Source organism: Erpetoichthys calabaricus, chromosome 2 (assembly GCF_900747795.2).
Source record: "Erpetoichthys calabaricus chromosome 2, fErpCal1.3, whole genome shotgun sequence".
Lineage (NCBI taxonomy): Eukaryota > Metazoa > Chordata > Cladistia > Polypteriformes > Polypteridae > Erpetoichthys > Erpetoichthys calabaricus.
The window spans coordinates 260,519,551-260,544,285 of NC_041395.2; the positions used below are offsets into that span (position 1 = coordinate 260,519,551).

The 24,735-nt window shown below is 38.9% G+C and overlaps 1 protein-coding gene across 2 annotated transcripts in view; it reads right to left on the reverse strand.

The window, feature by feature from the left end:
* The window catches only part of sgms1b (sphingomyelin synthase 1b), a 257,517-nt gene that overhangs the window by 197,213 nt on the left and 35,569 nt on the right, over window positions 1–24,735 (reverse strand). For both annotated transcript variants that reach the window (XM_028795426.2, XM_028795423.2), the window contains exon 2: window positions 3,459–3,506. The gene's annotated coding sequence lies outside the window, so the exon portion shown is untranslated. The remainder of the gene's footprint in view (window positions 1–3,458; window positions 3,507–24,735) is intronic.

Consider the following 24,735-nt stretch of genomic DNA (forward strand, 5'->3'; position numbering starts at 1 on the left):
ACACAAACAACTTTGAAATATGACACCTCATACATAAGTGGCTACATTCTTATATTTCTTTTGTCATTTTTTAATTTACCCTTCTATGTAAAGTTTGCTCCCTTACCTGAATCCAAATACTGATGATTAGCAAAGAATATTGCAAGACACAACTGTAAACAGCAGTGAGTGCTAAAGGTCCATTACTTCACTGCCATTTTCATTAAACTGCTCATTAAGAAAAGTTTCTTACCAAAGAGCAGACAATTACATATGGCACTGATTAACTTGCTCTCCTTTAGCTTTCAAGGTTATCAGCATTTATAGATACAATTAAGGGGGGGAACACTAAAGGAAACAATGAATTAAAAAGAAAATGGCAAAGGAAATATAAACAGAATTTTGGCAAAAATACAAATATTCCATAAATTCTTAGAATATGAGAATAAAAAAGGACAGCTCACTAAATAATTAGAGCAATTAAAAGTAGGAATGATGCATTAGTTGATCCATTTGCTGGAATAAAAACCTGTAGTGAACTGGGACTGAACTTGGGAACCACAGATTTACAGTATACAGTAATCCCTCCTCCATCGCGGGGGTTGCGTTCCAGAGCCACCCGCGAAATAAGAAAATCCGCAAAGTAGAAACCATATGTTTATATGGTTATTTTTATATTGTCATGCTTGGGTCACAGATTTGCGCAGAAACACAGGAGGTTGTAGAGAGACAGGAATGTTATTCAAACACTGCAAACAAACATTTGTCTCTTTTTCAAAAGTTTAAACTGTGCTCCATGACAAGACAGAGATGACAGTTCCGTCTCACAATTAAAAGAATGCAAACATATCTTCATCTTCAAAGGAGTGAAGCAAACACATCAATAGGGCTGTTTGGCTTTTAAGTATGTGAAGCACCGCGGCACAAAGCTGTTGAAGGCGGCAGCTCACACCCCCTCCGTCAGGAGCAGAGAGAGAGAGAGAGAGAGAGAGAGAGAGGGAGAGACAGAGAAAAATCAATACGTGCCCTTTGAGCTTTTAAGTATGCGAAACACCTTGCAGCATGTCGCTTCATGAAGCAGCTGCACACAGAAGGTAGCAACGTGAAGATAATCTTTCAGCATTTTTAGACGAGCGTCCGTATAGTCTAGGTGTGCGAACAGCCCCCCTGCTCACACCCCCTACGTCAGGATCAGAGAGAGTCAGCGCAAGAGAGAGAGAGAAAAGTAAGTTGGGTAGCTTCTCAGCCATCCACCAATAGCGTCCCTTGTATGAAATCAACTGGGCAAACCAACTGAGGAAGCATGTACCAGAAATTAATAAAAGACCCATTGTCCGCAGAAATCCGCGAACCAGCAAAAAATCCACGATATATATTTAAATATGCTTACATATAAAATCCGCGATGGAGTGAAGCCGCGAAAGGCGAAGCATGATATAGCGAGGGATTACTGTATAAGTCTCACAATGAAAAGAATGGATTCTGAGCAGATCACAGCGATAATAGTGGTTCTTTACTACCATATATACTCGAATATAAGCCAAGTATTTCAGCACCCAAAATGTACTGAAAAACATCATCCTTGGCTTATATTCGAGTCAGGTCCCGCTGCCCCCAGGTATACGAACAAGCCAGTTTTCCTTTCGGTTTGTGCACGCCGATGATTTCCACATGTGTTCAGTCTCTCCCTGTGCATTCCCTGTGCAGCGCGCACGACACACACCACACACACACACACACACACACACACAAGAGAGACAGAAAGAGAGAGAGAGCGAGTGAGTGACCATATTATTTTTGTTGACCCTCTTCTCCACTTACAGAGCTAGTTTACGGTTTTTCTTTGAAATAAATACTCAAAAACATTTAACCTACTGATGCTTCAATTAATGTACGGTAATTTTATTGGTATTTATTTTGACTATTGAAAACTTACCACTAACTGCTGCATTTCTCACCCTAGGCTTATACTCGAGTCAGTAAGTTTTTCCAGTTTTTGTAGGTAAAATTAGGTACCTTGGCTTATATTCGGGTCAGCTTATACTCGAGTATATTTACAAGGCAATCCCGGAGTTCAGTGACAAATCAATAAAACTACTCTGAACCAATACACTGAGAGCACTTTCTTTAAGAACATTTACTTCTTCTTTTGGCTGCTCCCATTTTTGGGTTGCCTCAGCAGATCATCTATCTCCATCTATTCCTGTCTTTTACATAATTTTCTGTCACACCAATTGCCTTATGTCCTCCCTCACCACATCCATAAATCTTCTCTTTTGTCTTCCTCTTGCCTTGTGGTTCCTCAACATTATTTTCTCGATGTACTCTTCTGCAGGTGCCCAAACCACCTCTATCTAGCCTCTCTCACTTGGTTACCAAACTGTCACATCTGTGTTGTCTTTCTAATACACTGATTTCTAATCCTGTCTACCCTTGTTACTCTGAGCAAAGAGCAAAGATCAAAGCATCTTCAACTCCTCCACTTCCAGTTCTGCCACTGAGATCACACAAGCCAGTGTAGTCATTGTGCAGGTCCCTAGCCCGGGTAAATTGGGGAGAGTTGTGTCAGGAAAGGCATCCTGCATAAATACTATGCCGAACCTGCATAAATACTATGCCAAATAAAACTTTCTTCAAGAACATTATTTTATATTAAACAAAAACAGCAGCAGAAATTCTCAAAGTTACTAAATTAAGTGCTTCACCTGAAAGATAACTTGTGATTAAGATATACAAAAGAATACAATAATTCATACAATATATTTCAGCACTGACATTCAAATCTCATTTAATGGATGTAGATATCTTTCGTTTATTGATGCATACGTAAAACTTCCCTCCAGCTCCATGCAATAGACTGTTCTTTATTCTTATATATAGCCGTTTACATTAGATTACTATATTCTTCAAATACCTTAGGATCATTGGAACATATCACCTGTTCAATGAAACTGGTTCTAACCACAGTTCTTTCATTTCATTGCTTCATGCAAAGAGGACTTTCAAGCATTGAAAAGGTCCAAGCCATGTTAAAAGAATTTTACTGAAATGAAGCAAATGTAGCAACAAGTCTCACAAACTTAGTGGACAAAACAACAAAATGATGTTAATGGCCACTGATTTTAACCAACCATAGTATGAGAAACTAGGTAAAAAAAACGACCTGCTATTTCCTAATTTTGTGTGTAAAACAAATGTTAAATAATGTTGTTCACTCAATAGGCCCAGCCTGTAAATCATAATGATACTGAACATATAAAGAGGAAGACAACATATTTAGATGAGATTAAGACTTTCAACCCATATTGTGACAAATAAGACCATACCCATCACAAGAATAGAAGGGACAAAAAAAAAAAATCACTAACAGCTACAGAAAAAACTAATTAAACTCTTTACACCTACTCTGTAGGTGGAACATCACAAGGTAGGCAGTAACCTATGAATCACAGATGTGACACAGTATTGTACTTACTTACTTTTTGAATAAACAGGCATTCTATGGTATCGTCACACTTGTTGTTACCCTGTAAAAAAATAAATAAATAAATAAATAAAAAGGCCATTTTGTAAATTTATAAAAAAAATGAAAGCTAGAGTCAAGAAGAAAAGCAAGAGTCATCAAAATTAGAAAGTGATACATTTACAATACACATACACACAATGGAAATATTGCAAATTACAGCAGAAAAAAAATGTTTTACTGATTTTTGAGGAATCTTATCATGATATTCACCCCAAATGACTCGACTGTTGATTGGTAAATTAGCCAATCCCAAAAATACGTTTTCTTAAAACCTGTTTTTCTAAGCATTACGGTAATTTAATTGTCACGCTCCTTTACACAAGTTATTATGGTACTTGAGAAATCACAGTGTCATTTTGCTGCTGAACTGCCTACTTTAGGAGAAAGTGAAGGCAGAAATATTGGCTTTTACATTAAAGAATGTGGAGTAATAAACTGAGAAAAGGGAATATGAGGTGTCATCCTGAGAATGGAGAAGAACGGCAAAGTGTAAGAAAACAGAGGTGCATCTTCGGTGAAATTAAAAGAGAATGAGTTCAGACCATTTCATTTTGTCCTATAATTAATGGTAAAGGACAGTGAGCAACCAGCTCCAATTATTAATCAGGAAAAAGAAAAAAAATCACTGTGCTGTGTAGAACACAACAGGTGTGTTTGCATAAAAGCCAAAAGTTGTCGATTTTACATGTAAACCTGTTAAGCACATTGGCCTTATATCTTCTTGATAAGTATGAAAATTTTATTAAAATTGTGTCTTTGAATTACAACAAATTTTTTTCTTTTCTTTAATGGCATGTGTATTATTTTGTACATTTTTATTAGTTTAAAAAAGTTTATTTTAAGGAGATTTTATTTTGGTATTTTTATGGTCATTGAACAAAAAGCCTACATAATTTCATTTTGTTATTAAAAAAATAACAAATAACTCATGTGATCTGCAATTTAATTATAAGAACACCACTTTAATCTAGAACAAGTTACTTATGGCTGGTTATTCAGCAGGTTAGTGTAAAAAAATTAAAAGGATGAGGAAAACTAAATCGGAACTGGTATCGGAGTCCGCCTATTCCAGCAACTTGAAATCTGCTACATATATTATAACAGGTCATCATATTCAGCAAAACAAAAATAAAGCAACACATTCTGCAGCTGATGATGATGTCAACATTCCTAAACACCGCTAAAATGCAATGTACAGAAAAAAATCATTGTAGATTTCATAAGTGGAGTTGTAGCCAGCAAAAGACTTTCCATGGTGTAGTCACTACCCACTTATAATAAATAGCTTTATGAGGGGTAGAAGTAAATTAAAGAAGAAATTCAAGAAATTAATTATTTGAACAGTGAATAAAAATAATAATCATGTACTTTATAATGTAAAAAGAAAAATTATTATTATATAACGGGCCATTTTATAGTACATTACATGCAAGCAACACTTTCCAACCCAAGTTCATTTTTAGTTAATCTTTATTTCCAGACTTAAAACATCAGAGGATTTGTTTCATGTTTAATGGCAAGGCCATTTTAAGCTAATAAAGCTCATCATATACAATTATCTTATGTTTTCTTCCTACATTCTTCCAAGTTATGCCATGAACTTAAAATATAAATACCATATTACTTTACAGTGGAATTCTATAAACATAATTCTGCTCCAATCTTTTCTTTCAAGGCTTCAGTTACTTATCACCTTCACATAATCATTCCCTAAATTACTGAATACTGTATACATATTTCGTGATATAATAGGGAAATTAAATTTTGGCACAAAAATGAGCTGTCACTCAAACTGCAAAAGTTGATCAGTAAAACTAGCAGATGTCTTAAAATTAGAATATGCACGACTTAGGCTCTTCTCGTTTAAAAACTCTCCTTCAACCCATATCCATCTTCAGTTTAAAATGACTGAAGTTACATATGGAAGATTTCAACTTTTGGTTAAATCAGCAAAAAAAACAAAACACAACAACTTTCTTTTAATGCTTTCAAAAATGTAAGTATGCATTCAAGACCAGTTAATCTCAGGGGTCAGAGCCTAACACAACAGCACTGGGCACAAGGCAGAAACAAATCCTTTATGGGGCACCAGTCTATTGCAACTGCCATACTCACACAAGGGCATATATACAGTATGTACACCTCCTGCTTTACATCCAGTGCTGCTTGGATTGACAGAGACTCCAAGTAACTCTGAACTGGATAAACAGGGTAGAATACGGATTCATAAATTAACATTTCTTTATATATACTATACTGTACTTTATTCTCTGCGGTGGGCTAGCACCCTGCCCGGGGTTTGTTTCCTGCCTTGAGCCCTGTGTTGGCTGGGATTGGCTCCAGCAGACCTCCATGACCCTGTAGTTAGGATATAGCGGGTTTGATAATGAATGGATGGATGTACTTTATTCTGTTGGTTTTTCAATATTAAGTGTTTTTGCATGTTATTTTGAGATATATTTTGACTGTATGGTATTTATAAATATGGTAAGAAATGCTTGCCTTTTAAAAGGAATTATGTCAATTGAAAAGCTGTCATTTCACTTAGCACTCCTTATACTCAGAATCCTTCTTAAGCTTATCTTATAACACATTTCATTAACACCAGACACTGTTGAGATCTGACCTGTGAAATTATGGTTTTAGATTTGCAGCCTTCTTAAGACATAAATTTCTCAAATGTTTTTTTTCTATAGAACTGCATCTGCAGTTCATTGCAATGGATATGAAACAAATATTGCAGATATTTTGCAACGAAAGGGACAGTTTATTGATATAAGAATTCATTAATTTGTTTTATTCTTAAAAAAACATTGTGGTAAAAATTAAACATCAGTTCAGTAACTTCTACAAATGTAACAGAGGACTTTTACATATACTATAAAACATATTTTACATATTTCATAAGAAATAAGAAATTTGACAAATGAGAGGAGACAATTCAGTCCATTAGGTTTGTTTGCTCAGCTAATAGCTAAGTTGCACCAATATCTCATCCAGATTCTTCTTAAAGGTTGTGAAAGTTTCTGTTTCAACTAAGTGTCTCAGAAATTCCAGAGTCCCACAACTCTTTGTGTAAAGAAGTGCTTTCTGGCTTTAGTTTTAAATGCACAATCCTTAATTTCCACTGATGTCTCTGAGTATGTGATTTACCCTTATGCTGAAATTATGTTGCTGGATCCACTTTATTGTGTCTTTGAGGATTTTGAAGACTTGGATTAGGTCCCAATGTAGTCTCAAAACTCATTTGATCTTTTTTACTCCTCGACAGTTGTCTTCCACTTCCTGCAGTCTCTGGTAATATTTTTTAATTCTTCTTAAGACAGGTTGATGGCTTTTGAGTTTTTCATTTAGACTCCATCTCCAGGTCTGCACCCTCATCTTCGTTTTCCTTGCAGGTTCCAGTAAAGAGACTGTCGTGTGATATTGGATGCCTCTTTCTACAGTGCGTGTCCAACCCATCTCCATTTTCTTCTCCTGATCTGAATTTGCACTTGCTCCTGATTTGCCCTTATCCACAGGTCAGTGCTTTGCACTCTATCTTCGTATTTGTTAATAAAGGACTGGATCCTTTCTATTGCTGGTAACTCTCCATGTTTCCGACCTATACATGTGAACAGATTTCATTTTTCAGCCGAAAACTCTGAGCTTAGTCCTGGTGATGAAGGTGGTGGATTTCCAGACTGGGAGGAGGGTAGCAAAGGCTTGTTGAGCTTTCTTAATCCTAGCCTTGATATCCTTGTCTTTTCCTCCAGACTGGCTGATCTTTCTCTATTGCCTTCCACCAGATCACAATCGGTGTTTCTTGCCTGTTGTTAATCCGCAGTACTTTGTTTTTCTCTTGGCTGATCTTTAAGACGACATGTTGTGCAGTCTCTCCGAGGGAGTCAATTTTTCCTTGAATATCTTGTAGGCAGTGTGACAGCAAGGCAAGGTTGTCTGTGAACTCCAGATCTTCTATCTTCTTAGTCAGCACCCAATGGATGCCTTTTCCCGAATTGGCATAGGCTGTAGGAAGAAAAGGGTTGAGAGTAAACATCCCATTCTCACACCAGTTATTACATGGAACTTCCCTGAAAGTCTCCCATCATGGATAACCGTCAAAGATTTTTGATGATATTCACCATCCTCTCTGGAACACCATATTATCGTGTTTTTTCTGTCATATATATGTTGTCTTTTCTGTATCACTTCACAGTTGCCAACAATGGCTTGTTTGAGGGTAGCCCAGGCGTGTTCCACCATCTCCTCTTCTCTCTCCTCCATCTGGAGAGCCTCAAAACAGTTTTGTAGGGCAATCTGCAAGTTTTCCCTGTTTTCCCCTTGTCTGAAGCTTCCTTACATTGAACCTGAATTGTGCATTTTGTTGTTTTTTCTGGCTGATAGCTTCATCTTCAGCATTGCAACAACCAGGTGATGGTCAGATTCTATGTCTGCTCCATGCTTGGCCCTCACATCTTACAGTGAGTTCCTCCAGCATTGGTGGATCACGATGTGGTAAATCTGGTTTCTTGAACGATGGTCAGGCGAGACCCAAGTGACCTTGTAGATTTGCTGGTGGGGTAAAAGGATGCCTCCATTGGAAGGTCATTGATGGCAGATAAGTCCTGCAAGGAGTTCTCCATTTTCATTCAACTCTCCCAGGCAATGCCTTCCCAGTTCCTTTTATTCCTGTGTTGTCGCTGCGCACCTTGGCATTTAGATCTCCCATGAGGATCAGCATGTCTCGCTTGGGTACCTTGTTGAGGAAAGACTGGAGTTGGTGGTAGAAGAGTAATTTTTCATCCTGCTCTGCAGTTTGTTGAATGCCTTCTGAAACCTGGAAAAGAATCTGGCCGAGATGATACTGGTTCCCACTCCATCAAGCTTCTGGCTGCTTCCTTTGACGACAGCACAGCAACCCCGGTTTCATGGGGGACGTCTTCTCTTTACTTCCAGAGAGCAACAGTGTTTCTCCAATTTGCTGTTTAATTTTACCAAAGGAGATCCATCTGACCTCACACATGCCAAGTAGTGTGAAGTAATACTGGTTCATCTCCCTCACTGCCTATGGGCATCTCCCCAATTGCCAGAAGCATTTTCATGTTCTATGTTCCGATCTGTATAGGGCACTTCTAAGGGATCAGGTTAGGGACCTCCAGCATTTTCCTCAAGTGAAGGGCCGTCGGCCCTACAGCTCCCAGATAGGTTTGATTGCAGAGTGTCATCAACCTCCAGAATGGAACCCTGTTTCTCCCGAGACAGGAGTTTGTGGATAACATACTGTTTTTGGTTTCTATAAAAAAAAAAAAACTTATGTGGATGAGATTGCCCATTGTACAACCACTCACCTGGAGAACCAGGTTGTCAGTTTAGTCTGGCCTCTATCCCTCTCAGACCTGATTGGCTTGGTTAAACCTGCTAGGACCACAAAATTCCTGCCGAAATAGCTCAGGGGGTTACCAAGGTACGCAAGCTATCCCACCATGTCAACGCGGAGCACCATCAGGACAGAGTCTTGAGATTAAACAATTTTAATTTTGTGAGTGTCAGAGTAGGAAATGTCCTTAAGTTCTGTGATACACCTGGCTGCTCTCCTCTGTATAGCTTCAAGTGCTGATCTGTACTGTGGTGACCAGAACTATACACAATATTCCAGATGTGGTCTCACTAGCACATTATATAGTTTTGAGCATAATGTCATTGACTTACATTCAACAGATATTATGATATAACCTTAATATGTTATTTTCCTTTTTAATTGCTCCTGTACACTGCTTAGTCAAAGAAAATGGTGTGTCATCATAAACCCCTACATAATTTTTACAGGTTGCTTCCTGCATGACAGCGTCTCCCACCTTGTATTTATAATTGACTAGACAAAGAGTCCGTTTCGACAACATAAGATGAAATGGGTACGAGTGGAATAGTAATAAGTATAAGCACCACAAACCTGATATAGGTGTATTGAATGAATGCATAATTAGGCCTGGAGCTGTAGTCGAAATCGCCTTTCAGGCCTCTAGAGCTTTAATCGAAGTCACCTTTCTCTTTGAATTTTTGCGGCCGTAAAACCGCCGCCTGCCGCGATGTTGGCCAAAGTCGCCTTTCTCTTTGAATTTTTGCAGCTGTAAATCCGCTGCCTGCCCCGATGTTGGTCGAAGTCGCCTTTCTCTTTGAATTTTCGCGGCCGTAAATCCGCCGCCTGCCGCGATGTCGGTCTCGTAAGGTTTTTCGGGCAGCTGTGCAGAAGGCGACTGCATTCGGCTTCGGACATGCGCAGAAGGGGACTGCGCAGAAGGCTTCGGACAGACGTGAGTGAGGTGACTGGCGAATTATATATAAGATGTTCCTTATGCCCATGTGGTGCACTGCATTTTCCAGGTGTCTGCCCAGTTCTGAAGGTTGTTCAGGTCTTTCTGAATCCTTTCTGCTGCCTCCTCAGTGTCTGCTATCCCTCCAATTTTAGAGTCATCTGCGAATTTCACAAGTTTAGTAACTATACCAGAATCAATGTCATTAATATAAATCAGAAACAGTAATGGTCGAAAGACAGACCTCTGAACGACTCCACTTATGACCTTGCTCCACATGGAGCACTCTGCTCTTTTCTGTACTCTTGGTCTGTTGCCGGTTAACCAACTAGAAATCCAATTTTATAGATTACCCCAATACCTACTACTTTATTTCTTAATATAGTATCAATAGTTTGTCAAGGCACAGAAGTAAAACTTATTGAAAATGGAGCACATAACTAAAAGCAGCAAGACAGGTAGGACAAGGTAGTACCACCTACCCTGTAAGATATGCCTTCCACTGCTACAAGACAGATGTCAGAATAATGACATGGAGGCAGGTTCAATAAAAATCCAAAATACCCCAAATAAAGTCTTATAAAATGAATGCTTCAAACAGTATTTTCTTCTAAACTGGGGGAGGCTGAGACATTAACAGCAACATAGGCAAATACAGCTGTGCTTAAAACAATGTTCATATTATAACAAGTAATACTACCATCACCAAAATAAAGTACCAAATTTAGGAAGGTTTCCATCTTGACTAAAACAGCAGCATTACTTTTTATGTTTGCACACCTAACCCAGACATATATATTGGTTTTGCCTTTGGTCATGGCTGCCACTTCAATTTGTCTTCAGGCTTGTTTGCCAAGGCTAAGTTCGATCAAGATCAAGGGCAAGTTAAAGTTTATTATTCCTTATTTGATCAGTCTTACACATTAAAGCTGAACATGAGTATCACAGACCACAGAGAGAGAAAGTGTCATCAGATAAACAGATAAACATTTATGTCAATACAATACATACTGTATTACAGCTTTTCTTAATCATTAAACAGCTTAATTGTTACAGATCTCTTAAAGTGTATTTTTTATTTGGCTCTGCATGATTCTGTGTCTAGTCAGACCACAGTTCGTTAAACTTTTGATCAAGACTCTTAGGTAACACTTTAGATTTGGGACTACCTATAATTAGGCACGTACTGTTATTGTAGGCAACAAGACATTTACAAAGGCTTGTGTTGCTCTTAATACCATTTACAAAGCATTAATAAAGTGGTTATTTATCCCTGTGCATTATAGCCTACTAAAATAATGTCACTTTGGTGGCTTAGGTGAGTGATAATGTGTCTCAATAATGCATACTTTAGTAAAAGGATTGAGAATCCTAAATTAACACTTCAGACCAAATGAAGCTGTCACATTCACAATATTATTAGCATATCACAAGCTCTTAATATGCCACACAAGTGAACACAACCTTGCAGGGTTCCTGCATTAACAGTTTTCAGCATTAACAGTTTTCAAGAATGACAGGACAGAGTTCAGTTACTCATTTGCTTTCTGGGATTCACAATAAAATTGACAATAACAAACATTTTTTTAATTAACCCCAATCTCTGCTTCAGAACAATACTAAACACACTATTAAAATCCATAGAAATAAAATTGTGACGAAGTTTTGAGCTCGCTGCAGATATTCAAAGATGCTATTCAGCATTACTAACAGAGCATCCTCAACATGACTTTTGTTCAACATGCATACTGGTTTGAGTCTAAAATAGTTCCCTTGTTCAGTAAAAGGTATATTTTTGATATGATCTGCTCAGAATACTGAAATTATACCAACTGGACCACCGTTCATTTTCCTCTAGTTAAGGATTTTTGTATATTGGTATAATGTAGTATAGACTATGCTACTGCTTATTGAAACGGCTTCTGAAAAGGGTATGATGTGTGTGAATAATCACAAGACTTTTACAACTGAAACTATCTTTGCCATAACTTTTGCCTGGTTTTACAGGTTTTTAATTACAATCTAACAGCATCAATTGGTACTTCAATATCTGCAGCACATGCAGTTTCTCTTGTTGTGTTGATTGTAATTCTCTGTTCTAAAACATAACAGGCATCAAATCAGCTATTAAAGTGATAAGCTATTACCCAAGTGGACCTTGGACTTCTTCTTTCTTCTGTCTTTTGCAGTGCATTGAATGTTCTCTTGTTTAGACTCCTGTTTTAAATAATTTTACCTCTCATTTACTTTGTCCTATTGTAAAATAACAGCATTTTCAAATCCACTTAATCCAATCTATGGTCACAGGGAGCCAAATACTATCCCATAACACTGGGCATAAGGCACGCACCAAGTCTGGGCTGGGTGCCAGTTAATCACTGGGCCAACTCATGCCCACACCCACACTGGGCCAATTAAACCAATCTTCGTGTCTTTGAGGAAGCCAGGTTACATGGAGGAAACCACATGCAGCCACCAAGTCATACAAGGGCACCACTGTGCCACCCTCTCTGACTTACTGTGTCAATTTGAATTCATTAATGCTTCCGTCACTCTCGTTACACATGATTTCATCTTCCTGCGTTTGTCATTCAGATTTACCTTTATATGCTTGCATCCATAAACTCTTAAACTCCCACTTCAGAACTTTCAAAATCTTTCATATATATTGTGATGGACGGCCGGCATTTCAGTCTGGCCGGGATGTCCCTCAACTGAAACAAAGCCTTTTTAAGGCACTACATCCCTCGGGACGCTAGATGGCAGCTTCCAGAGGTCGTATGTAAAACGGCAAGTCCTCCCAAAAATGGTTATGCATTATCCGAGGGGAACATGGAAGACTCCCGCATGAGGTCGGACAGCCTAGGACACGTGACCAGCCCTGATGTGTCACGGGAAGGAGAAGGTCAGCGTCGTCCCGTAGGTGAGGTCATCGTTTCCCCAATGGAAACGAGCTCCCTGAAGGGGAGGGGGAAGGTGAGCGAAGCAACGCCAGCCACAAATAAAGGTGAAGAGGGACGGGATATGACTGAACGGTCCACCACTAAATTATAAACGGCGGATCACAGTCGGCCAGTGGAGACAACCCGGATCTCTGTCATGCGGAACTCCAAATCCCAAAAGGCCGTGCGAGACCCAACTGCGCAGGAGAAGTCTGTTGGCTCACAGCTGGAGGGCGGGGGTTTTGAAAGCCCGAGCTTGCCTCCAGCTGATCAAGAAAAGGACTTTAATGTATGGGACCTCGAAGAGCTAACAGAACCTGTCCAAAGCTTTTTTTGGATCATCACCTCCATTAATAAAGTAATCGAGGAATTGGGAGCGATGGCCGAGGCACCACTAAGGCATGTGGAGGAATATTTATGGCGCTGCGGACGGAGACTTCCACAGATGACTGATTCGGCAGTACAGGTGAGCATATTCGGTACCGTACATGAAGTCGGGACGCAGATTACAAGGGCAGCGAGAGTTTCTAGTATCGGCTGCCAAGTAGTCTCACGTCCCACAGTTGATCTAGGCGTGATGACCGATGGAAGGGGAGGGGCCGTCGGAGAAGCGAGATAGTGCTGGCTTACGATTGGTCCCAAACCTTAAGACATTGGCCTCGGTCACACTTAAATCAAAAGGGGTGCAGACAGGAAAGGGTCTCTCTCTTATCCATAGGGAGCCCCAAACTGTGAGCAAGCCTCAGAAAGTGCCGCCAGGGGGTGCTCACCAAAAACCCAAGGACTATTACGGTGACATTAACCCGAGAAGTACTTAGAAGTCACGAGGATGGAAACCCGCAGTTCTTCCGGGACACCTGAAAAAGGTGTTTGACCCGGAGACGGAATACTTCTGGGTCAGAGACTTTAAAAGGATTGTGGGAAACCCCAGCAGATGGAGCCGAAGTTGGGTGGGAGTGTAACGGAGCTGCTGGGAGCTGGAGGATTATTGTTTATTATTATTATAATTTGGAGAATTGTGGAGTGTGCGGTGCTTTGTGCACTTTATTGAAGAATTAATATTAAAGAATCTTCTTGGTGTTTTAAACATGTGTCTTGGACATCTGTCTGGTGTGTTCAACGGGGCAACAGCAACCCCTAGCGTCCACAATATATATATATATTATATAGTGGAACCTCAGTTCACGAATGTCTCGGTACATGTTTTCGGTTTACGACCAAAAAGTTCGCCAAACTTTTGCCTCAGTTCACGACCACACACTCGGTATACGAACAAGCCAGGTTCCCTTTCGGTTTGTACATGTTCAGTTTCTCCCTGTGCATTTCCTGTACAGCAAGCAAGAGAGAGAGCGAGAGCGCGCAACACACACAGCACACACACACAGAGGCAGCGAGAGAGAGCCATGCACACACACAGGCAGCAAGCGAGAGAGAGCCATGCACACACACAGGCAGCAAGCGAGAGAGAGCCGTGCACACAACACAGGCAGCGAGAGAGAGCCGTGCACACAACACAGGCAGAGAGAGAGCCGTGTGCACACAACACAGGCAGAGAGAGAGCCGTGTGCACACACAGGAGCCAGATAGAGAGACACACACACAGGCGCTCCAGGCTCGCAAAAGAGAGAGAGAGAGAGAGAGCAAGCGAGAGAGGGAGGGACGCATAAGGTAGAGAAGGCTTGTTTTTGTTTTTAGTTCTTTTTACAGTGATCGGTTCGTAGCCTGCACTGCTGCAATGTTACTTTTCTTGGTGGTTTATTAAATTACGGATTTTTCAAATGTTCATTTTTTCCCCTGTGCTTAAAACTCTTTTTTAATAAGTGTTTTTAGCGAGCGGTTCCTAGCACTATAGCGTGAACTATTGCAGTGTTAGTTTTCTCTGTTGTTCAAGGTTTTCTCAGTGTTATTCAATGTTTTTACATTTAGTTTACTATTACGCTGTGCATTCTATGGTGTAATTAACTATATTTGATGCTTAAAAATTAAAAAAAATATATATTTACATACAGTTCGTACGGTCTGGAACGGATTAATTGTATTTACATACAATCCTATGGGAGAAATTGCTTCGGTTCACGACCAAATCGGTTTACGACCAGAGTTTTGGAATGAATTATGGTCGTGAACCGAGGTTCCACTGTATATTATATTCCACTGTATATTGTATATTGTATATTATATATATATATATATATATATATATATATATATATATATATATATATATATATATATATACACACACACACACACACACAAAATCCTAAGCCTAAAAGTGTAACGGTGACGTTTTTAATGTCACATTTATCTGTCACGCTTTAAATTGGGCTTATTTTAAAATGTACATGTATATGTTTTCGATAAATTCTGAAAAGAATGATACCACTTTAATGTAATGATGTTAAATTTTCAGATTCTTATTCCATTTTTAAATTCTGAATTAAAAAATATCAAGAACTAACGCCTCACGAGATGGGACTTTGTACCAAAAGATTTAATCATGCCCAGGGCCGGAAATAAAACAGCTGCCATACGGACTTTTAACTGTTTGAAGCGCCGCATGAGATGCAGATCATGCAGCACGGCAGCAGCAGCAAGTCAGCAGCTGATCGAGCAAAGAGGGAGTTAAAAAAAAAAAAACTATTTGTTTATCATTGTACTATAATTTAAGTGGGGGTTTTGGAGGAGCGACTGCGTCTCCTTGGGGTGCGTTCAGCTCCCCTCTTCACAACGCGAGCAGCAGAGACGCGAAATGGCTAGCAAGCGAGGCGAGCAGGGGGGAACCCCCTAGTATGCAATAAAGAGACTCCTGGTGCACATGTCTGACTTTAGGAGAGAGCATGTTGCTACCATTGCTTGATAATGCATGTAGAAAGAAGATTCAAATATTTCTGATGAATTTGTCCTTGCTGACAAGAAGGTTATGTGAATTGAAAATACAGGACCATGTATTAAAAAGTGTTAAGAAGCAAAAGAAATTAAGCATCAAAGCAGGAACCAAAGTAATGATGGAAATTTTTCCTTCTCCACTAGATAGTTGATTGAGTGGCGGTACTTCATGGTGTAATAAGAATATAAGCTTAATGTCAATGTGCTCTGTACAATAATTATTGTATAAATCCACTCACATGTATAGGCCAGGCCAAAGTTAGCACACAGGGGCTCGTCAGCATTTAGAACTGCTAGGCAAGCATTTGAAGAGAGAAGGTAAAACTACGAAAATGGGCATTGTACTATTTCTGTATGTTAGAGATGAAATGGAATCCTCTCCTTCCCTTGTTTGGAACCTAAGTAAGGGCCTGCACGTGGAGGAACCAGTATATAAGACTTGGACAGCAGCCAAATACTTTGAAGCCGACGGACGGATGCGTGATATCGTCATCCGTCCTGAAAAGCCTTCCAGCGCAGCGACGAAAAATGGCAGACCGTATAGATCAAGATCCCACCTTGGTATTGTCTTGCTATAGGCTTCCCATCTGTAATGCCGCGTAAATCGTAATTAAAGAAAGCTACGTTATTTTCTCTTATGTGATTTTTACCACCGTATCACTATGGGAGATATATCTATTATATCTATATAGTTTTCGGTCACTTAAAACGCCGCAATTACAAAACAACTTATTCCAACTAGGGAGCTACCGCCCCCTAAAAGGAACACATAGCTCTCGTTGTTTCACACTGCTCAGTGATCATGTGTCCTAGCTTTGTGGCACTCAAAGCTTCAAAATTAATAATTCGTTTGGAATCTGTAAATACTGTATGTTTTCACATCAAACTCGGTAGCATTGAGGGAACATAAAAAAATTTGGATTTTTGAGCACTTCGAATTAGGGGTACTCAACCTATATTGCACTCCTGTCATATGTTCTGTGGGAGATATGGGAGCAGGAATTTTATTGTGCTAAATTTGAAGTTTAACATTCATTTTTCTAGATGCTACTACAAGCTCAGTTCTGTCTGTAACTATATATTTCACCCTTTTTTCTGTCCTTATACCCTGCTTTCCGAAAGTATTGCAGTTCTTTAGAGGAGAATTTAAAGGATGAAGAAACCATAAATCAGTAGCAATAAATAAAGCAAGATAATGGTTTAACAAGCAGGTTGGGCAATAGTAAAATCTAAGGGAGCCCAAGGAACTCCCATACAAAACTCATCATTTTGGAACAGCAGGTATTATATTAAAAGCAAGACACAATCTGCCTAGATTAAACATTTTTTCTTAGCTGGGCTGCAATGACATGTAAATGAAGCGTTTTGAGACTGCTTTACACAGAAGAGTCAGTTTAAGTCTTTGCATACTTTCTTCAATTGTTATAAATAGTGTATAATCTTAAACTGAAAACTGATGCAGGCTAATGGAGACATCCCAAAAGAGGACAGCACAGTGAAATAATGCATCATTGGTTGGTAAATGGCATTAAATCTTAAGTTCAGTATTCTTCAAGTAAAAGGTATTTCTTCAGAATCATGGTTTATATTACTCTGCCACATAATATTGCATTCAAAAGGGAAGCATTTTTATTAAACCTTAAAAATACCTATTCTGTTCTTTCAGCTTACAATGAGACTTAAGGGTACAGATTTCCTTAGCTGAATGAAAACTGCTTTAAACTTTACCAAAAAAGTCAATTTTTCAAGCCAAAAATGTACTGATTTGCATCTTGAGATTACAGTGATCCCTCGCTATATCGCGCTTCGCCTTTCGCAGCTTCACTCCATCGCGGATTTTATATGTAAGCATATTTAAATATATATCGCGGATTTTTTGCTGGTTCGCGGATTTCTGCGGACAATGGGTCTTTTAATTTCTGGTACATGCTTCCTCAGTTGGTTTGCCCAGTTGATTTCATACAAGGGACGCTATTGGCAGATGGCTGAGAAGCTAGATTGCTTACTTTTCTCTCTCTCTTGCGCTGACTATCTGTGATCCTGACGTACGGGGATTGAGCAGGGGGGCTGTTTGCATACCTAGACGATACGGACGCTCGTCTAAAAATGCTGAAAGATTATCTTCACGTTGCTATCTTTTGTGCAGCTGCTTCCTGAAACGACATGCTGCACAGTGCTTCGCATACTTAAAAGCTCGAAGGGCACGTATTGATTTTTGACTGAAAAACAAATTCTCTCTCTCTCTCTCCTGACGGAGGGGGTGTGAGCTGCTGCCTTCAACAGCTTTGTGCCGCGGTGCTTCGCATACTAAAAAGCCAAACAGCCCTATTGATTTGTTTGCTTCACTCCTTTGAAGAGGAAGATATGTTTGCATTTTTTTAATTGTGAGACGGAACTGTCATCTCTGTCTTGTCATGGAGCACAGTTTAAACTTTTGAAAAAGAGACAAATGTTTGTTTGCAGTGTTTGAATAATGTTCCTGTCTCTCTACAACCTCCTGTGTTTCTGCGCAAATCTGTGACCCAAGCATGACAATATAAAAATAACCATATAAACATATGGTTTCTACTTAGCGGATTTTCTTATTTCGCGGGTGGCTCTGGAACGCAACCCCCGCGATGGAGGAGGGATTACTGTACGCGTATATTACAAAACAGCATATCCGTATTGCTGTAGACCACTTATTTCACAAGGTAAAAAAGCAAACAGCAAACCATTGTTGTTACGAGATTCCGCCATTTTTAAAGGAGACCAGCTGTAAATTTAATTTCAGCACCTACACCAGCTGTATGTTTCATTTCACCACCTACCCAATTCATCTTCCTCCATGTGGATTCACCTTGGTAAGCCATTGCCAAACACCCATTATTGACATCACTGAATGCTGATACGCAGATATGAATAGATGTCTCTGTTCTGTAGACAACATGCGAGTAGTAACTAAAAAAGACACACTTGGAATCATTTTTATTTTTTCATTACATGTAAGTTTTTATGAGATTGATAATGTATACGTGTTCTTCAGTGAGCAAGAATACTAAGCAGGCATGTAGTATACAATCAGGTGAAAAGAACTCAGACAGGCAATCATTCATTCATCTTCTTAACCTGCTTATACAGGGCAGGGTTGCAGGGCAGCTGGACCCTATCCCAGCAAGCACTGGATGTAAAGCAGGAACAATACCTGGACTGAACACCAGTCCATGGCAGGGTGAACACACACACACGTTCCACTTTAGCAATACCAATCCACCTAACTTGCATGTGTTTGGACCTAGGCAGCTAGGAAGGACATGCAAACTCCATGTGCGCAAAAATCCCAGTCTCCTTCACTGTGAGAAGGCAGTACTATCACACCATGACCATCCTGCCCAATAATATTATCATTAATAACTGCTGTTTTCAATATCTTCCATTAATTACTATATTCAAATAGAACAGCGCACCACCTATGGTACAGTATGGCCACTTGATCTGCAGAAACAAGAGATGAGCGATCGGTGACAGAGACAGCTTTGTGTCTTAGTCCACAGGCAAAGTAGCCATACAGTTGGTTGAGGGATGATACGCATCAACTCTGCCCCACAAGGATTCCCAGTATCGGAACAAATGGAAAGCAACGCGATGAAAAGTGGATCCTGTATTATTGCAGAACAAACACCATGTAGAAGATGAATCATTTCAAATATTTTTCTCCACCATAGGCACAATAATAATGATATTAATAAGCCATGCATCTTCCTAAACCACTTTTCCAGGACAGGATTACAGGACAGCTGGAGCCTATGCCAGCAGGCATTGGGCGCAAGGCAGAAACAACACCTGGACTGGGCTCCACTCCATCACAGGGTAAACACATACACAGAATACAGAACAAAATAGCGGCAGAAACAGAACAGCAGAAGCAAAAGTAGAATTATAAGCAGAATATAGCTTGGCACTGGGGGCTTTTGGGCTGTCATAACACCACCCATGATGGATGCTGTAATCAGACAAACAATCAAGAAATGTATTCTTTCTTCAAAAAAGTAGTTCTAAGAATTTGATATAAAATAATTATTTCTAGTTTCCTTTCATCATCACCAGGATGTCTCAAATGTGAAAAGTATGTTTTCTAAAACTGAAACTTTTACTGTTCCAAGGTTTTTTCATTCACTTACAGACTCATGCAACCTTAAATCCCACTGTAAGCTCCAGAAACAGTATTTTTAAAATTAATAAAAAGTGCTCCACTTTAGGAAGCAATTTTATGAGGTAAAGAAATATATACAGTTAGGATCACAAGTAAAAATACCAGAAGCAAAACCCCACATGAAAGGGCCTTACTCAAAAAGCAATGAGTTATTGTCTGATGCCTTATTAAATAATGTTGCATCCAAAAATATTGTAACTGTTAAACAACACATGTCACACAGAAATACTAACTAGAAGGTATAACCTAGTTGGAAACATAAGAGAATGAAGGGTGAAGCTAACTCATGAAAACTAGGAAGCTAAACCCCCTCTCACTTCGCTCGCCAACCCCAGGGGGCAGGCACTGGGTGCCTGCTATCTAGCTGCTGAGCTGCTCGAAGGACATCATGGTGTTCCTCAGTTAGACAAAGAGATTGTATTTAATGAGACGGTTTGATCCTTAGTTATTATAGATAGAAAATCAATTACTTGCGTTTTTCACCAAAACTGTCTATTTTAAACACCAATGAATAAAAAATAAAACGTCATAAAAAGTAAAAGTAGAGGCAAAAAGGTAAAACATAATAAAAAATAAATAAAAAATTAAATGACATTAATGCCTTGTCAAAATCAATATTATGAATTACTTTATTCTCTAACTTACATTCTATAAATTCAAATTCTTTTGTACATTTCTTTTTGCATATTGTTCTTGATATATTTCTCCTTTTCATTTACTGGATGATTCTCTTTGTTCTTGATTTTTATTATACGCAGCTGTTTTTTGTTCATTTTCTTTTTTCAACATTCATTATTGTAATAAAAAGGTTTTCTCTGTAACAGGAGAAGGGATGAAATAAAGGAGTAAGAGGGGGTTGGTCGCTTCAGTGCAAAACCAGCTACAAAGATTGGAATGTTTGGGATGATAGCGAAAGAATGTGCAAAAACTTGCTTCTCATAGAGGGTTTCAGAATGTTATGGGAATACAGTCAAGGCCATGTACTTGTTTTTCACTTCGAGGGGCTTCATTGCAAGCAACGCTTGTTATTGTGTGTCTTCTGATACTAGGCACCATCTCAGTGAGGGCCAAGTAGAAGAAAAACAATAAGATGTCCCGTGGGAAGAAGGTGTGCAGAAACTGATCACTTCTGTATACACTGCTTACACGTAAGCCATTTTGGGTAAGGACACTCAATTAGTATATAAGGGAAGGTTCCGCCCTCAGTTTCTTTGGAAGCTCAACCGTGGGGAATGTGCACACCGCCCGGTATTGGACCAGGCTCACGAGTTGATCCTCTGACGAGACTGACACGCGGGCTCCCTCAGTCTACTGGTCAAGGATGATGGCTCTGGGTCTTTTGATATTACTGTAAGTATAGTATAATTCACATATCTGTATTACTGTAAGTCAATAGTATAATTCACATATCTGTATTACTGTAAGTCAATAGTATAAATCATATATCTTTGTCAATAGTACAATTCCTATATCTGCATGTATATTGCTATTATATTGTATGTAACTGATATTATATTTGAACAAGTAAACAATTGAAGTATTGGACCTTTCCTCTCTGATTCTTGCCTGCTTATTTTCTGTTAAAACCTTTGAACCATTTTCCCAAACTAAAACAATTATCAACTCTGCTCTTTTTCTCTCACGATCTAATATTCAACGTTCCTGAATAGATAATTTCTGCCTTGCCATTATAACCAACTGCGCTGAAGGGCGAGTTAATACTGAGTGTGTCAAGGGGTGACACTGTGCCCCTTTTTCAGTGAAAATAATTCTGGTTCTTCACAATGGCATACATTTAAAGAAATGTGTGTCAAACCAGAAAATGATAAATTCAGTCCTGAATCTACTGGAAATAGTAAGCACATGAGACTCACAGTGGTTTAGGGACTCTAATTTCAATACTTATGTTGGCAGGAGGCAACAGGCAATTAAATCTTTGGGTAAATGAACATTATAAAACGTAAAATGAGACCTCCATATTAGCAGATTGTTTGCTCTACGGTTTTATGTTATGTCTTTTTGTTATTCCACACAAGGGTTGTGAGGGGTGCTGAAACCTATCCCAGCTGGCAAAGGGCACAACACAGGAACGAATCTTGGAAGAGGTGCAAGTCTATCACATTGTGAACACACGCACATACACAAGGACCAATATAGCATCACCAATCCATCTAACCTACATGTCTTTGGACTGTGGGAGGAAACCAGAGCACCCAGAGGAAATTCATGGAGACACAGGGAGAACATGTAAATGCTACACAGGGAGGACCCACGACGTGAATCCTAGCCTCCTTACTGAGAGGCAGCAGTGCTACCACTGCATCACCTCTCTAAGTACTTTATCTTACAGCATAAAATGGTGTTAGTGTTAGATCATGTGGTTAAAGAAAAAAAGCAATAACATGCCGCAATGTACTATACATATAGCATTTTGTACACTTGGTTTTAACACATAAAAACTTTATTTTATTCCATCTTGTTTGGTTTAATTATTATGAATATTCCCGTCCTTGAAGGTACGGACTGGTTTTAATGTTTTATTTTCAGTAAAAATATTTATACATATATTGTGATGGATGGCCACATCATCTTCCCTGAGATGTTAGAGGGGAAGCACATACATACATACATACATACACAGTGAACTGGTGCCCAGGGTGGCAAATAACAGGGGAAAGACACATAGAAATCTAATAAACAGAGAGAAGCACGCTCATAGGAGAGAACAGACAGAAATGCTAGTGTGGAAAGGCAGTGGGCACTGTACATGTGCCACATTAACTGAAGACACATAGAAATCTACTAGAGAGAAGTACACTCATAGGAGAGAACAGACAGAAATGCTACTGTGGAAAGGCAGTGGGCACTGTACATGTGCCACATTAACTGGAAAGGCAATAGGTAACAGCATGCATCTGACAAAGAATGAGAGTGAGAGAGTTTTTTTGCCTCCTGCTGAGCCCTACTTCAGTCTACAGTTTCTGGCTTTTTGCCCTTTGTTTCTGCCTTCAAATTTATTTACTTATTTATTTATTTTTTCAAAGATACAGAATTATAGCTCATTTTAGACTGTGACCTTTTGCCAGATTACATTCAAGCACATTATTGCCCCTTGTTAGATGGCACCATTAACTTTTGTTCCTAGTTACAGACCGCCACTCCTGTTTCTGTCTGACTATGCGTGTATACGACTAGGATCCAAAATGTAGTAGTTTTTATCCCTGCCTTCATCTCACTGTGTGACACTGTGTAAGTTAAATTGTCTATGCTTTAACTGTTATGTACACAACTGTAATCTTGTTTTACTCTAGGTTATTTGTAGGAAAAAGACAACTGTAAAATACATTTCACAATCTCAAATAGGTCTTCTGTTGTTTAGAAACCTTTCAAAAAAGAATTCTGGAAATCAGAGCAGATGAAGAATAGGCTTGAAGAATACTGGTGTCCAAAAAACAAAATCTTCAAAAGTTGTCAAAGAATACAAACTATGTAGTAATGCAACTAGTTTATTCATCAGTACACCTTCTAGGTGTCTACTCTTCACCCACAGAACTGATCTGGACATCAACTTACGTTATTAGCATCTAGATTTCCTTTTATGTGATACTGGACATCTAGTCTTTAAGTTCTAAGGAATAATAAATCAAGTTTCAAAGATGCTTTGACAAAAATCACATAAAAGCTCGGATTAAGTGATTGGTAGTGAGCCAGCTTTCTTTTCATACCTTTTTCAAAAAACTCCAGGCATCAATTAAGCAAAGGTTTGGTGGTATCAAAATCTAAGCCAATTATGGCCTGTGTGCAAAAAAGGACACAAGCTTTTACAAGGTAGAAAGGAACTGGTATGTTTCAATAATTAGGTTTTTTATAACCATTAAGCTCTAAAACAGTACAGCGAATCAACAAACTCTGCATGTTGTGTATTTGAAATTTGAGTTAAATAAAATAAAGCACATTATCGAAGTGGATTTGAAAGATTACTCACTACAAATAAAAGCAGGGCATTAATATGCAGGCTTATAGATTCATTATTAACATACCACATACAAGAACATTTAATTTGAAATGTCCCCCTGGTGATTAATCTTAAAAGGAAAACTTCTGCTCTGCAGTGTTAAGTAAACTCATTTAGTTTAAAACAATGAACTGTCAGTATACACATTGCCTTGGCATGCAGGCTTGGCATTCTTAGGAGATATTGCTGTGTCTGGGCACAATGCCCTTCGTGTTTCTGTTCATAAACTCAAACGCTTAGTTGATTCAACTGCTAGAACATCTGTAGAATAGAATTCTTTGTAGCTAAGGGGTACACCATAGAATGCTGCATTGACATTACAGAATTAATTCTGACATTTACAGAAGTTACTTTGTATTAGGCCACTCATGAACCAGCAGATCACACAACATGCAAAAAATCCTTTGGCGGCATTTACGTATGTACAGATAGAATCATATGTGAGCACATAAGTCTAATTTTAAAAACATGAAGATACCTGTGGAAGCAAGGGATAGAGAAATTCAAGTCTGAAAAAAATAAATAGGTATTTGCAATGAGGAAGGCATGAGTTAACAAATGACCAGTAATGTCATTGAAACCAATGAGTTCTGCTTCAATTCAGTCCTTTTTAAGTCTACATTTTTTTGTGCAACACCCTACTGCAGGCAAGCTTCTGAGGTTTAGTTTCTGCTCTTCAGCAAAATACTGGGTTTTGCTTTCATTTTCTTTGTGACTACTGTTTTGAAATTTTCAGCCCAAACCTGACACTTTAATTACATAGTAATCAGCTCCCTTAAACTTGTATTACTCCAAACATTTGGCCAGCTGTCTTTTTGTTTACCATTTCAGAATCACAGTTCCGATTCTATCTTTTAAAAATGTTGTTAGCTTCTCTGTGCTCACAAATGGATGTGCTC